General features: G+C 41.7%; 1 protein-coding gene across 13 annotated transcripts in view; it reads left to right on the forward strand.

Moving 5' to 3' along the window:
• ptprdb (protein tyrosine phosphatase receptor type Db) overlaps positions 1-15,230 on the forward strand; it is a 158,274-nt gene that overhangs the window by 25,157 nt on the left and 117,887 nt on the right. For all 13 annotated transcript variants that reach the window (XM_084344997.1, XM_084344990.1, XM_084345001.1 and 10 more), the window contains exon 3: positions 1,435-1,460. The gene's annotated coding sequence lies outside the window, so the exon portion shown is untranslated. The remainder of the gene's footprint in view (positions 1-1,434; positions 1,461-15,230) is intronic.

Here is a 15,230-nt window from a genome sequence, read left to right on the forward strand (position 1 = left end):
ATTTAAAGTCTACAAAACTATACTTTCACCGCTGACTTTCTCAGCCTTGAGTAGACCAAAGTCACCAGAAATTCGCAAAAAGATTCAAAAAACCTCAAGGCCACAAAGTGTTATTCTCCAATATGTTCCTTTTATCTGTCAATGGATAAGTCTGGAACTCTCTTTGAGCTTGTACTCACAGTTTTAATAGTCTTGTACAAATTATTGTATATTCACTTTTAAAGAAAATAGTATCTGGATTCTATTTCGGTGACCTTTTCAGAAACCAAGTAGAGAGAGCTACAGACAATTTGAGTCGCAATAACATACTGTTTATCAGTGAGCTCAACCTTTACAATATGTCTGAAAGCATTTAAGGCATCTGATTATTACATTTTGTTTAATTAGGCAGCACTAAGATACTCTTCTTATGTGCCAGGGTGTACTTGAATTGAGGACGTTGGAAATCAAATGCGTTCATAGTTGTTTTCAAGGGTCGCACTGGAAGGCAGGGTGAAAAACTGGCCTTCATGCAGGTGGGGTAAACGCTATATCTTTTAAACATAGGGTTCATGGTGCTCTCTTTCAGACAGTCTCCTCTGGCAGACATCGATAGTGTTACACTGGCTTGTTCACAAGAAAAGTGACAAGAAATATTTGTGTCCAGAATGAAAGGAGTTCAAATCCTGGCCTCTGTCTCACCTCAGTAAAGCCGGCACATGACGGGGTTGAAGTGAGCGTGGATGTCGGATTGGCAGTTTCAGAAAGTTGGAGAAATGGTCGGACACAGACCCTCTGTAATCCGACGTTGGAAAGATGTCGAGGGAGGGAGTTTCCAAAGCTATTCACCCATCCGCTAAGCACTTCTGACGGAGCATACTGGCAGCTTAAGGGTGTTTGCATCGTCTCTTTCCAAGGCTGCATGTATTGCAGCCAGGAGAGCGTAGCAGTGTGAAGTACAGTAGGTCAGCGTTTGGCAAGGGAAGACAGGGAAGAACAACACCCAACAAACCAGTGCTATCTCCGTACTCCCTGCTCTGCTCTACCGGGGTCTGATAAAGTGTGGAGCTGCGGAGGAAAGGGACGAGAGGAATAAATATTGTACAGGATCCAGAGATTCAGCAAATCCATGAGGGCTATTTCTAGTTTTTTTTTTTCTTTCTGTTTATTTAAAGTTGTCTCTTAAACAGCCCCCTCAAAAGCAGATTTTAGGACAGCCTCTTTTATGATCTTTTTTTTAAATGATGCAACTGTCAAATGGTATTCAGTGCAGCAGAAGCTGCCTCGCTTTGCACTGTAAATCCACTCTAGCATTTTAAAATCTCTCTCCTTCACACATTCGCCTGTGAAGTGTCTTAGAAAGTTGTTGTTCTGCAATTGCGCTTTATAGTCAACTAATTTCTTCTTTCTTGTTTCTTCCTCTCTCTTCTGTCTCTCCCCTTCTTCTCTTTGCAGTTTGACGTGTTCAAGTGCTTTTTAAGGTAAGAGACACTCGTTTTGCGTTTTCCTTCACTTGTACATTCTTCCTCTGATTTTCAACCCATAAAACACAGCACGCCATCAGCACTTGGCACAGTGTGTGTATCACGAAACAATCTGCGTCCTCAAAATGTATTTGGCACAGGATCCTGCTCACTGAAACACAATAACATTGTGTTAAGATAACAAAGAGACACTCTGGGTAGCACTCCCACTGCACTCCCCGGGTAAAGCCATGATCAGAAATGCACAGGACTGCATCAGCAGCTAAAAGGACACTTTATATAGGGATTACACAGCATAATTAACATGTTTACATCCCTCCATTAGTCAATAAATAATTTTAAGCAAAAAAAATATATCATAGGGCTGTGTAGTAACTCTGTGCGGTACACACGAAGAATAATAATGCACAGTAAATCCTCTCGCTTAGTGTTTTGCAACTGAATCTTCCTGTCACTAGCAGTTACTCATAACCGGGTCTGTCTGCAAAAAAAAAAAACTGCCGTATAGTTTTTAAAAGGCAAGGCCGCTGTTATTGTTTATTTATAGATTACTGGTTTCAGCTTTAGTATATCTCAAACTTATTACTTTCAGGCTGGGATGCTGTGTAATAATATCAGCAGACTCACAATACTCTCAAAAGAAAATTAAATGTGCTACAGTACCATACAACCTGCCTGACCTTGTGTTCGGGCATACAGGATGCGTGTGTGCAATATCTGACTGCAGTGTAAAGTGTGAGCACGAGCATGCTGTGATTTTTTTTTTATATCATTGAAAACCTTTTATCTTCAAATGTCCTTTGTTCACAAATGGTTTCATTTTAGAGCTCCGAGTTTTGAGTTTATCTATCTTGCCGTGAAAAGGAAGTTCAAACACCTAATTTGTATAATTTTCTCTATGGTTGCTCAAATAAAGCTGAACTGTAATTGAAGGCAAGGCAAGTTTATTTATGTAGCAACATCCAGACACAAGGCAAGCCGAATGCTTTACACAGGCACAGTCATTGCATTTGAAGGATAATATCAACAAAAAGATTACAACAAGATTACAGTTGACTGTATCATTGACAAATTAAAGTAAAATAAAAAACTTAAATATCATTATTCACACTGCAGTTAAAAATTTAAGAAATAAAGTTACGTGTTGTTGAAAACAAAAACAACCAAATTTGGTTCAAGATTTTGTCATTTATTACCAACTGATTTAAAGCTGAAGAAAACACAAAATACTTTATATTCTTTTAATTACTTAAAGGAACATTATGTTAATTTTTTACCTTAAAATAACAGTTTCAACATTATTGTGATGTTACAGTGTCTTGCAATAGGGTGAATGGTGTCTCTGTCACAGCTCTCACTTGTTTCTGCACTATGTAACTTCAGTGAGAGGGCAGGAGCTCAGCGTTACATACATGTTTACTTCAACGTACAAGTTTTCAACGCGTAACATTGTAATGACGTGATTAGTTTTATTTGTAGTTAGCACTTACATTACGTCTGACAGATCGTTACAGACCTGGGATTTGTATCATCTGATGTTTCCCCCGAGGAAACATCAGATGATACAAGTTGATATTTTAATGTGCCTACAGACTTCCTTTATGGAGTCAATGGGCATTGAGTGCAGTTTAATGGCCTCACTTAGTCACCAGCAAGCATAGCTCTGCCCACCTTCAACCTGAGCAGAGGCCCCATCAGGCAGAAGAAATGAAAACACCTTTACTTCTGCGTTTGTCACATTCTAAAATTTCTTTGGTGATTCCCAGAGCTGAAGACGCTGAGCTTGAAAGGCTGAAAGCAATAGACTGCCCCCGCAAGCACAACACAACCTTTGCCATGAGAACTATTTAAAATATGCTATAATCACATGAAACTTATTGTCATCGAACAGCAATTAAAAACACTTTGGCTCAGAGAGGTTGTTAAATTTTTACTCTGCATTTGAATATGAAACAGTGCCAGATATCAATATTGAGAAAATGCTCTGATACTTTAATTATTGCTGAATTCAGTCCAAGGCACCCACACCTTCCTTAGAACTGAGGACAAGTAGAGAGGGATGCCAATCCTCCAAAGAAGTTAAGACATAAAAAGCTCCGTAATTGTAGCTACAAGGTTTTTACCAAAGACAGATGCCATGTTAGTGCGGCCTTTAGTGTTTGTTTGTGCTGGTGCCCAAGGTTGTGCGTCAGATTTTAACATTTCTGTGTTTGTGTGTATGAGGGCATGTGTCTACATCTTAGTGTTTGTCTCCCTCCTTGTGTGTGTCTGGTTCCCCGTGTTTGGAGTGGGCTCTGTTGGGACTGTGTGTAGAGCCTCATTAGTGGATAAGGTTTGGCCGGCCCGCTGTTACTAGAGACTCACTCGGGGGCACAAAGTCATATGTTACTCTACTGCTGGCCCATCTGCCACATTAGCCCTCACTCGAGACTCTGAGTTATGTTTCTTCTTCTTTGCACTTGCATCTTTGTAAGCAGTCGTGGGAAGGTAACCCAGTACATATTCTCAAGTACTGTACTTGATTATGACGCATTAAAGTAAACAGATATAATTATTGTTATTTAAAGTACCTTAACTGCCGTGGAAACCCGGTCTCATCAATCTGTGTACAGATAAGACAAGTGTAGACCTTCAAATTGAATGCACGATACATTAGTTGCTCCCATTAACTACAGCAGCCTGGTCAGTGGCCCTACGCGCCTAAATTTGATGCTGTAGGCACCCCTCTAGTGACACAGCAGCGCCACTCTAGTCCAGTAGAATAAAGAGCAAGAAAAGTCCAAGTCAGGTGGTTAAGTGGGTCATTCTCAGGACTTTTTACTCTGGGGACCAGGGTCTGCATCTGTGTGTCACAAAGAGTCAAGAGTGATTTGTTATTATTTTTTATGTAACGTAGGTAAGTTAACCTATGTAAATGATGTCACTTATGTTACTTTCGTTAAGTGAGTGTTGCCATGTGCGACATTACATGAGTGACATCATGTACATGAGTTACATCACTTACATGTACAAGACTGAATGTAGTTATTTTAACCTGAAGTATGGTCTTTTCCTAAACCTAACCAAGCAGTTGTTGTGCCTAAGCCAAACCAAATCATGACCATTTGATGTTGATAACATTTCAAAAGTCATAATAGGTGAACTGTTTGCCAGCAAGCTTTATTTTGAAAGTCTAATCAGATGTTGCATACTGCATATTATTGCTCACTTGACCGCGGAGCCCTTCGCATGCAAAACTGATGCTAGAGGGTATAGGGTGTGACAACGTGTTGCAGATCCATAGTCAGGTTATCTTCATCATCATCGATCACAGTTATGTTAGGTTTAGGCAACAAAACTACTTGGTTTGTTCTAGGACAACATGAGGTTATATAAGTCATGTAAGTTGAATATGATATATTTGTTAAGGTGTGGACATAAGTTACAACACGTCCCAGCCGACTTGATTTTATACAGGACACAAATACCAGTCTCTAGGCTGGTTGTTTGACCCATCCATCAACCCCAACCTCCATCCTTATTAGACTTTTTGGATGACATCACCTGACATTTTTTCATGTGTGGTATTTGGACGCATCTGTTCTCCACAGAACTTAATAAGAAAGTTGCTGTTTCACTTGCACGCAAAATTAGACTTTGACACACAATTTTCAAGTCCATGATTTGTGTGCGGCAGCCACTGCTAAAACTTTCCCGTGCCCACCTGGGCAGGAGCACCTCACAGTTTGAAAACCTGTGTCGTAGATGAAACTACCCGGTGTGTAAGCAGTTAAACTGAAATACACCTTGATCAACTGCAACGTTAAAGTACTGTACCAAAAATAATAACATAATGATAAAACACTGACTGAAAATGTTAACATTTTGTTGATAGTATTTTGTTCTGCAGGATTATTTTATAGTATATTATTGCTACTTATACCTTGGCACTTTCTCCCTACTGTTTCTATAGCAAACTATTAACAGTCTATGAAAATGCATGTGTGTTTATGTTGAGAAACTGTGTAGTCATGAGTCTACTCTAGTCAGAAGGTCAGTTACATCGAGAATGAAATGAAATGGTAAAAATTATCCAAGCGATTAATACTGGGATTCAGCTAATGATGTTTTGGGGGGCTAATTCAATCAATAATTCAGTGCTGGCAGCCAGATACACAGATAAAATACAGATAGACATGGAAAGGAAAGAATGACCGCTGCATGAACTGGTCCAGTGCACAATGTCACTGTATGTGTACAACAGCTCGAAACAACTGAAGTTGTGTAATGTGTCGTGATCGTGATAAAAACTTGTTTAAAGCCTTAGCTTTAATAGCTCCGCTCAGCAGGAGAAAGGTTAATTATCACATCCTGTTACTGACAGATAGGACACCTCCTCCTGTCAAGCACACACACACATAGACTGTGAAGCACACAAACAGGCCGACCATCAAACAAAACTGTGTGTGCGAGTGTATCTGTCATATAAAGATGTAATCTAGCATCTGTTTGTCCTCATTTCCCTCATCACTCCATTGAGGCCTTGATTTCTTTTTCCTCCTGCCTCCCTCCTTCTCCTCCTCCTCCTCTCACACCACCCGTAATCACAATAAGACGGGACCGATGCCACGAAATTCATTCATGAAGTCGTTCATCAGGAAGAAACGGACAAAGTCCCCTTGGATCACGTTTCCTCACTTGGATGCAACGTGTGAATTGGGAAGGTTTATCACATCCCCTGAAAAACGGGGCGCAATTCAAAAGTGAAATGACGGATGAGTGGACAGAGGTGTTCAGTGGGTGTGAAGCAGTGAACCACAGAAAATGATTGCTGTTGTGTTCCCTGGAAGATGCCAAACAATTTAGAGGTGAAGAAAATTAAACTGACAACTGAAAAGAAACCACAAAGAAATAGTGGAATTTCTTTTCTTCTTAAAGTGGACAACTCCACTTTAGGTCATAAACGCTTTTACAATATCTCTCCACTCTTTCATGTCATCCACTCCACTCTACTTTCCACTTTATCTCTCTCCTCAAACATACACTTCTTTCTGCGTTTCTTTTTCCTCGTATATTATTTTCATGCACATCCAGTCCCTACTTGTGTTGTCTCCCAACCACCTCCATCCTCATTTCATTGCCAGTCTAGACAGCATCAGCAGCAGGTGCTGAGGCTGGGAGAGGTGAGAAAAATAGGGTGAGAAGAAGGGAGGGAGGGAGCAATGGAAGGAAAGGAGCCAAGGGGATAAGGAAGACTGAGCCAGAACAGAGAGAGATTAATAGATCAAGCGGAGAGGCATATGATGAAAGTTTAGAGGAGTATGGAGAGGAAAGGAAAGGAAATGAAAGGAAAGGAGAGGGATGGGTCAGTTTAAGGTAGGATTGGAGCAGAGAGGAAGGAGGGGAGATATGGGGAGAGCTGAGATCTGAGTAAATCAGGTAGGTGCTATGCAGAGGCGAGAGGCGCGGAAGAGGCTATTTTAATGCAAGGTAGAAACCAGGTGCTCGAGGTGGGGAGAGAAGGAAGTGGCAAAGAAAGAAGGAAGGGGAGGCGACGGGTGGTGTGGAGCAACGGAGTGAATGAGGTAAAGAGAAAAGAAGGGTTGAGGAGAGGGGAGGATGGAGGGGGAGTAAAGAGCCTGTGGAGAAGAGGAGGAGAAAAAGTCCCAAGGAAAGGTAGCATGGAAGCAAGAAAAGAGGAGGGAGAACAAGGATGTATGGATGGATGGATGGATGGATGGATGGATGGATGGATGGAGTGTGTGTAGGGGAGAGGACAGGAACAGCGTTGTTGTGCTTTTTACGGGAGGACACCGGCTGCAAGGAAGTGAGGCGGGTAATAAGGCCATAGCTCATTCCTGTGGAGCAGCCTCTATCCTATTAGTGACTACCTCTCACCGGATGACTTATATGCACCTCGTTTTTCACCAACAGTATGACAGCAGATGCTTGGGAAGAAACAAACATGTGTGTGCGCACACACACACACACACACACACACACACACACACACACACACACACATACGTGCACGCTGGAGATGACAGGAGAAATCTGCTCCTTCTTCCTGATGTGAAGAGAAAATAACATCAGTGCAGAAAAACCAACAGTTCACAACCCGGTGTCAGACTGTACAATTACCTCAAAGACAAATGTAAAGTACTTTTGTCTATTTTTCATGAGAGTCTGACTGAAGAACAGTGTTGGGCAAGAATGCACTCAATTACACATTACTGTAAATATTACTAATGAAAAAAGTTAGCACAATACTTATTACTGAGCTGCAGTACTAATTAATTAGGCGACATTACTTTCATTAATCAACCTAAAGGTGCCTCTAAACTAAAGCCTCCATAGCCAAACATTACATCCTCTGCATGTAAAGGTGCAGCGTGTTGGATTTGGTGGCGTCTAACTGTGCGGCTGCACATTGCAACCAACTGAATACCCCTCCACTCACCCTCTAAGAAATAATGTGAAAGGCCGTCTCTGTTTGGTTGGTTGTGTTGGTTTGTCCGCTCTGGGCTTTTGGATAAACATAGTGGTGCAACAACGTGGACTTCGGTGCCTCTATAGATATGAAAGGCTCATTCAAAGGTAACAAAAACATTGTTGTTAGTTTTAAGGAGATTATACACAAATGTTATTGTTGTCTACGTTTCTGCCAATAGAAGTAAGCTAGTTAGCAAGTAAGCTAAGAACACCAAGCTAGCCAGTGTGTCAGCTGAATACAGAGAGAGCAAACGGACATCAACCCTCCAACAAACAACTGCTATGACAGTAGTACAGTGTTTTGTTAGTGGCAGGCTCACACTGTGAGGGGCATACAATAAAAAAGGCACCAGCTGCATGTGGTTGGGCACCACTACGTAAAAAAGTTGTGATGCATTTGTGGTGAAACAGTCCCTTCATTGCCTTTTCTTCATTTTATATTAGCCTAGGAGGCACTTTACCGACGCTGTAGGCACCCCTCTCAGATGATTTCTAGAGGCATCCAGATCAGGAGGTGGTCTGATGGTTGGTTGGGTCAAACCTCCATCCACGAGAGCAACGTTTTAACTTGAACCATTATCTTTTTCTACCTTTAAGAAGTTAATGGTGTCTGAACCTAACCAAACCCGGCCATTTTGAAAGTCAAAAACCAGACGTTGCATAATTCCTATTGCTAACTTGACAGCAGAGCCCTGCATGTACAAAACTAATGCTGGGGTAGGGGTAAGTAGGGTGTAGGGTTGGGCTGATAGACGTTGCCATCGTCCATCGTTGATGGCTGACAGACTTTGACTAGTCAGCCATCTACCATCGTAACATTGTGGTTGTAAATAGTGAATTACAAAAACCGTAACTTGTTACTAACTAATGTGTTACTGGAAAGAAAATACATTTAAATTGTAGAAAAAATGTGACAACTGCATGAACCAGATGTGAAGCCAATCATAAGCTGGTATCAGTCTTGCCTCACACAGCAAGTCCAAGATCACTTATATTCAGAAGCACCTCTGGAAAAACTCAGCATGGTTCAAGCATGGAGCCAGATCATCTTCTGTTCGGCTAACAACCTTGTACACTTACAGTGGGTGTCTGAGTGCTGTATAATCAGTCGCTCCAGGGAATTCTGTAATTGCAAGATATTTAACAAAATCCCCTGCTATCTTGCAAGGGTTTGCAATTTGGACCAGTCCCCACACTTTTACTCCATAAACCCTCCCAAATCCTTTCAATTTGAACTAAAACAGTACCATTGTGTCAGAACAATCCAATCAAACAAGTCCATTGAGCATTTAGAAACAATTTCAAACTGCATTTAAAGCGAAATGGTGAAAAAAGAGGAGAACTAATTGTCCTACAGTTTCACAGAAAAGCCAGCAGGAAATCGTTTTGGTCACAAACTCAGAAATGACTGGTACTTTACAGAAAAAAACTAATTGTCTTGATACTACACACATAAGTGCACACACACGTACACAGTTAAAACATCTTTTCAATCCCATCTTGTCCTTTAAAGTGAAAGTTCATCTGTGTTATTGTAATTTACCATCTCCATGGTGACATTTTCTTCCCGAGAATGAAGACTGACCCCGTCAGACTCCTCACCCGCTGGAGTCCGTGCAAACCCAACGACTAATGGTTTGGAGGGATATAAGAATCTATTCCAATAATTTTGCCATTTTAATTAAATTTATGCATATTCTTCCCTGTGAAGAATTTGGGGCAGCTGTATCAGCAAGAGGGGGAAGAAAAAGAGACAGAAAGAGAAAATGGGTCACTTTGGCAGAGGGACTGAGAGGCTTCATTAGGAAACCCGTTGCAGTCACTCTGTGGCCATTCTTATTCTGCTCCAGTATTCCCATTCTGCACTCGTGGGATTCCAATATCAGCCTAACATTTGTGACCTCGTCAAAGGCAGGAAATAAGCAGGTGTCAGGTCGCGCTGGTCTCACCTGCCGCCACCTCTGTGACATTCTGCCACCTTTTCCTATTCATTCTGCCTAAATTAACACTGCGTCTCCTTCGCCTTGGAGGGGAAAACGTCAGGTGTTTCCTATTCAGAACTTTGCAGGTTCGTAGTGAGAAAAAAGCTGCACGCATTGTCTTTGCCAGTGAAAGAATTAGGATGTTAGCGCTGAGACAATTTGATGTTAACTGCGCAAGAGAATTAGATGTACTGTGTAATTTTGCCTTTCAAGGATGATGGCTGAGCAGATGGAGCAGGGCAGAGCTCTGTCAGAGTTTCTCCACTTTAGAAGCGCTTCTTCCCTCTTATATCTCATTTGCCCTTTCTCATTTGCTATAATTCTCCTTATCTCCCTCTTTCTTTCCCACTCTGTAACACTGGTTCATTTTTCTTGTTACCCCTCTGTGTTGTAGACACTTTTCTTTCACTATTTCGCTCTCTCAGTCATCTGTTCTCCTGGCCCCGAGCGCAGTAGCGTCTAATATGTCTTTAAAAGTAGGACACCACTGAGTAATTTGTTGCACCTACCAAATGATAATTCACAATTGTCACCATATATCCATGACTGCGGGGCCACCCCAAGCACACAAAAGCATCTGCCGCTCTGGAGAACAGTCATCATGATTTTCTCGTCATTGTGGTGTTAATGGAATTTTAAAATATAGGATTATTTCACAAAGACGTGACACCGTTTCTCAGCAGGGATGTTTGTGCCCTTTGTGTAAGCTGCGTCATTACACTGCCATTACATGGAATTTGCTTTGTTGTATATTGCTTCGAGGCACCCTCTGCTGTAGCTTTTCCTCCTACCAGTAAGCGTGAAGAGAAAAGCTTTCTTAAAACCCAGCCCTTTTCTCTGCAGCAGCACCAGTTTGAAGTGGTTTCTCAAGAGGTCGAGTGGAACAGATAATTACTTCTGTACAATCGTCAGCGTGATTTACCTAAGGCCTTTGAAGGTCATTATAAAACTACACATGAATATCAGTTTACTAGTCTTTAGTAATACTGAGCCTAATTTGGGTTTGAAACTTCGTCAAAATAAGAGAAAATAACCCCAGCAATATCTTCAGGGCTTATATTGTCATGGACTGGGAGAATTTTAACGCCTGGGTGACAAACTGGGGGTGAAGAGTTTGAAGGATGGAGGCATCTGTCAGACCTGGAGGATGAAAAATGTGGTACCTTAATGCATTATGGGGCGTGTAGGACGGCACTTGACTGGGGGCTAAAAGTCAAGATGTCTCAAACAATTGCCTATAACACATCAGGCCAAAACACTGTAGTCTGACTCACTGGATGTAGAATGTGGATATAAGACAGCTGAAATAGGCAGCCAGTGGCAGGCTGTGTTTTACAGTTTCTGTTGTACATGCTGTTATTGCTACAAAAACAACACCCTCCAATCTAGCAACCTACAGTACACACTAAAATTGGGTACTAACCCTGTATTGATGATATGTTACGGATGTGTTTGTAGTTACACAAGTTGCTTGCCGTCCATCCCGTAGATGGGTGCACAGACGTGTGTACCCGCCAATACCGATTCCAGCATTTTAGGCAGTTTCAGAAGCATTTCCGATACTGGCATAGTAAAGAACTATGCGAGCGTAGACACATTAAAGTGTGTTTACGGGTCTTGGGGAGCATATTTAGAAAATGTAGTATAAATAAAGCCTTCTGTGGCTCCAGAGGAAGCTGCATGTAATTTGATAAATTGCCTCCAGTGATGTCAGTCAGTGGATGAGTTGCATTGTGGGTAATGTAGGCACATTTTACTTCTACAACACTGCTGGACTCATTACGAACAGTTTCCAACCAAATGATCAAAAATCGATAAAGCAGAAGCAGAGATATCGCCTTTTTTAATCTACGTTTTCTCCCTCCCTTTAGAAACCTGCCGCTTACATTACCCACAATGCAACTGGAGGCAGTTTATCAGATTACATGCAGTTTCCCCTGGAGCCACATAAGATACTTTTTATACTAACTTTTTCACGTATGCAGTAGTACTCCTCAAAACCTGTTAACATGCTTTAATGTGAAAATTGGTAGAGTTGGGCCACCACAGTAGCTCAGTTGGTAGAGCGTGCACGCCACGTACAGAGGCTGCTTCCTCGTTGCAGTGGCCCAGGGTCTGAGTCCGACTCGTGGCTGTTTGCTGCACGTCATCCCCCCCATCCTCTTTTCTGTCATCTCTCAGCTGTCCTATCAAATAAAGCCACGAAAGGCCAAAAATATATATAAAAGATGTAAGAAAGTTTGGTGATAATTCCCTGTCACTACAAGTGACACTTTTCACAATACACAAAGTTAATTTTTTCCATCGTTACAAGAAAGTCATCTGGTGCTGCTTTAAATTCAGTGTTGTGAAATGTGCTGTATCGTTTAATTCACAGTCTAAAAGACTTACACAGAATGTGCCAACAAGGAACTGTCTTGTTCTAAGCCCTTGACCCCAAGTTAACCATAATTTAACCTACCATAAGTCAACATTAAGTCAAATGATATGTATATGTATTTCTCTCATTGTATGTATTATGAATAGATGTCCGCTCGAAAATGCCAATAGAGGTACAAGATTTAAAACCAACTCTTTGGTATAATTCCCAGGAAATTTAGTTCCATTTGGTATGTTAAATCAGGAAATGAACGCACACTGGAGCATTGTAATCTGACTCAGCTCAAAATGCCAGATTTAGCTGTACTTATCCTGCTTTAGGTTTTAAGAGGAGCTAATTTTTTATGTAGTTTAGGATTAAAGTGTGACTCGAATTTCTATCTTGCGTGTGTCTCTTCCCTGTCTCCATGTTAGCTCACTGTCTCACGTACAGGTGTTGGATGAGTGCACAGAGACTATCACTGCTGTTCAATAATCCTCATCCCACTGTAGGCCTTTTTCTGTCTCCAGAGTTGCAAGAGAAGCGGGTCACTTTTGAAGGCTCACTTGAGTTACGCAGGCATTCGTGCATCATGTATCATCCCAAAATGCTTAATCATCCTTGCGGAGGCGGATTAGATCCCTATTCCTTTGTATAAACCCCTAAACGTCAGACACACACACGTAAACAAGTTGTAAACAAGTTCAAGTTGTTTACGCAAAACTGTGCCATGCCGCTCTGAGAGTCCCTGTTGCCAGCTTGACCTGCAACAACCTCCTTAACATTCTGGGCAAACTTTGATCAGGGCTGCATACACACCTCGAAAGAGTAAACATGTTTACAAAGTTTAATTTGCTGCTGAAATATATTTTCTCTCAAAAATTATACAGCTGACACATATCATCTTGAAACCATGCACACTTAAAGGTCCTGTATCCCGCTCATTTTCAAGTTCATACTTTTATTTTTGTCTGTCTACTTGAAAATGTTTAAATGCTTTAAAGGTGCGATATGTGAGTATTTTTGTTGAAAACAAACAAAAATTAACTAAAAATATCAACAGAATGCAAAGAAAATGATGTATCATAATGATTTATGATGTATTGTTGCAAAGAAAGCAGATGAAGATAGCATGCTAACCAGCTAGCCCCAGTCCTTAACAGTCCAAAGCTACTGAACTAGTGGTGTAAACACAACACTCCCCTGATCCTCAGAGCTCCCAGTCTGGACCACTAGCTACATGGCTTACTGAGCTACTTAGCTTATAGCAGCTACAGCTAGCAGCAGTTAACGTTTGGTGATATGGTGCCCACGTTTGGTTTGGAGTAGGAATTTGACATGTGGTCTGTTCTTGCATATTGCATCTTTAATGTTAACCTTGAAAAAAAAACAACTTTTTTTTCATACTCTCCATTGTACCACCTCTATTCATCCTATTTGTGAATGGTCAGTTTTAGCGCCTGTCTCGTTAAGGCCCCCCTCCTGAAAAGCCCTGTCAGCTCTGATTGGTCAGCTCTCACAGGCCTGAGCAGGCACCGTCCACTACGTTTCCACATGAGCTCTGTTGGTGTTTTTACAACCACAGCCATGTTGGTTAATACTTGAACGGTAATTATACAGCACCCAGACCTGCTTCATAATCAAAAAAACATGGAAATCCTTCTTTCTACAATATGGGACCTTTAACCGTCTCTAAAAAGAGACGTTGTAGCCTGAGGAGGTCGTGTCTAGAGATAAAGTTTGTAGGTAACCATGTCAGTGTTATGCATGGCCTTACTGTGGCACTAAATCCAAAGCAGGGCGTAAGAGATGGCCATCTGATGCCCACTCGGCTCACCTACTTGATGTTGAATCCAGTAGACAGAAACCTCAGAAGAGTGTTTCACACATGCTGAGTGAAGCCAAACCAAAGTAAACCGAGTTCCACTGAGCTGCCCTGGTTCGGGTTAGACATCAAAAAATTATCTGGGCCATTGCTGTGCAGGTCAGTGCAGAAATAGTTTGGTTCATGGAGTGAAAAGGGTATGTGAAAGCACTTTAGTGACCTAAATAATTTGCAGCTTGAATCATTTCCGCCACCAGCAGAGACCTTTAAGGTGATGTCCAGATGGAGCAAGAGTTGAATTCTCTTCAAATTACTATCAACATTTTGATTCTTACTGAATAGTCACTTCAGCCATCAACATAAAAGGGATTCAGAGGCTGCTCTGAAGGGTTCCCATGGGACTCCTCAGAGAGATTCAAAGCAACCAAAAGGGTTTGCAGACAGACTTTCACCGCGGGTGCCACTTTATCACAGAAAAAAATCCAGGAGAAATCTACAGTAATGCCGTGTCCACCGAAAAAGAGGATAACATAACTTGTCCCAGCTTATTGTGCAAGAGCTGTAAACTGAAATTGCTTTCACCAACATGAGCTTTCCAAATGATCTACTTTCAAAACTCTTCCTCTCCCGCACAAGGCTGCAGCCGAGGCTTTAATTACTTCTGCTGGGCCAGCACAGGTGAAGCACATTCTCACTAACAAGGTGGTTTCCAACCAGGGAGCACTGAAACACCAACAGGAAAACAACGTGATGGAGAGAAAAACTGGCGCCCACAAAAGAGGGTAACCGATGCTTATAATAATCCTCCACCCAACTGATTTCACCAGCCGCCGTCAGATCGTTACAGAAGAAACATGGCGCGAGTGGAGAGGAATCCGGGGAGGAATGTGTCATCAACTGAAAATAAAGTGTGAACTAGTTTTCACACATGGTGCACATACATTTGCCACAGTGCACACACTATATGTAGCACTTGCATCTGAGACTGATCCTCAGAGCGCAGATTCTTCAAATGGCCTTTGATTACATCATGTGAGACGCAGCCCTCGTGACCTGGTGTTAAGAGGTCAAGGAATGCAACAGTAATGACAGATGTCCTAGTTTTCATTTGGTAATTAAATAACTCTCGA

The sequence above is a fragment of the Pagrus pagrus genome, assembly GCF_965226575.1.
Source record: "Pagrus pagrus genome assembly, chromosome: 2".
NCBI classification, from domain to species: Eukaryota; Metazoa; Chordata; class Actinopteri; order Spariformes; family Sparidae; genus Pagrus; species Pagrus pagrus.